General features: G+C 47.6%; 1 protein-coding gene across 3 annotated transcripts in view; it reads right to left on the bottom strand.

Annotated features, from left to right (window-relative positions):
• The window catches only part of LOC113204569 (uncharacterized), a 27,949-nt gene that overhangs the window by 18,014 nt on the left and 8,541 nt on the right, over positions 1-1,394 (bottom strand). The window contains exon 1 of one of the 3 annotated variants that reach the window (XM_052268420.1): positions 1,236-1,332. The exons of 1 other annotated variant lie outside the window; for it this stretch is intronic. The gene's annotated coding sequence lies outside the window, so the exon portion shown is untranslated. Of the gene's footprint in view, positions 1-945; positions 964-1,235; positions 1,333-1,394 lie in introns of those variants that run through there. One more of the 3 variants, XM_052268422.1, reaches the window with a different exon arrangement.

The raw sequence follows: 1,394 nt of genomic DNA, 5'->3' as shown, positions 1-1,394 counted from the left end.
CCTACCACCGCCTCCGTGTCCCTTATACGTACGCGCCATAAAGAGATGGATAAAATGGCGGACCTTTCTGCACTGGAAATGCAAGTGTGTGAATGTCGCTCACCTGCAGGTGAGCGACATTCAATTCGTACACTTAGGGGGGTAAAGGTGTGAATTTTTCCTAGAATATTCACACGTTTACCCCCCTAAGTGTACGAATGGAATGTCGCTCACCTGCAGGTGAGCGACATTCACACACTTGCATTTCCAGTGTAGCGAGGCGAATGCCCGTAAAAGACTCTACCACTACTTGCCACTTGATTTTGCGGTCTGAGGTTTTCGACACTAATTTTTGCACCCTTTCACTCACCATCTCCCATCTAACACAATGCCTCGCGTTGAAGAGGTAAGAGAGATGAAATAGACTGACTACGTTCGGAGCGTGACAAGCAGTAAGCAGAAAGGCAATAAAACGATAAGCAGGGCAAAGGAAAGGGTTGAGGAAAAAGGTTTGGAAAGAGAAAAGGTTTAACTACGTTCAGCAAAACGCCAACTATTGTTTTAAGGACGGTGGGTGCGATAAATAGATCTAAACTTTTAAAACACTTCCAAAAAATGGCACACTTTTAAAGTGATGAAATCCGTCTATTGTATACTTATCGTGATAGTGCATTAAGAACAAAGCAATCGTCGAGAAAGAACGTCCATTTTTCTTAGATTCATTCGGCAAATTACGGGCTTGACGCCTGCGAGACGTAGGATAGGCACGCCCGCAGTACACCCATGCACTGCAGGAAAGATGTTGTCTACGTGTCAGGCGCTATGAGACCTTCTATTAACTGAACTTGGAACCTTCCTGGCGGCGAATGACGGACGTACTTTCTGGATGATCGCACATTGCATATGCACCACGACCAAAATAGAAGTCTAAGTGGTTTAAAGCAAGACGCAATGTAAAATACGCACAAGGAGCCTCTGACTCGGTCTCTGACAAGTGGCACCTTTGAACCACTAGAGGACGACAAAACAACGTTCATCTCTCACATCTGATTCAAAAGTAACTGGGCACTGTTCACTGCACTGTCTCACAAGGAAGGCAGTGATTGTGATGAAAATGAAGATGATGGTGATGACGATGATGATGAGATGTAAATGATGGTGATGTTGGCAAAATAGTCGCCACTGGCACTTGATCACTTTTCGTAACTTCACTGCACTTCCCCTCTCTCTCGCACTCACACACTCGCGTCACTTACTGTAGGCGCACTGGGGACACTGGGCTCACTGAACTAGACGCGGAACGGACGACGCGGACGTACGTTCTGGTCGCGGATCGAATCTGGTATGGCGTCCGCTCGGTGGGGACGGTTAGGTTTTATATGCAGGGCCGCGGCGTGGCGCGGCGTGGCGGGGTG

This window comes from Frankliniella occidentalis, unplaced genomic scaffold (genome assembly GCF_000697945.3).
Source record: "Frankliniella occidentalis isolate FOCC.00 unplaced genomic scaffold, Focc_3.1 Scaffold69, whole genome shotgun sequence".
In the NCBI taxonomy this organism is placed as follows: Eukaryota; Metazoa; Arthropoda; class Insecta; order Thysanoptera; family Thripidae; genus Frankliniella; species Frankliniella occidentalis.
Note: the sequence above shows the minus strand (reverse complement) of the source record. Positions and strands in the feature narration are given on the sequence as shown.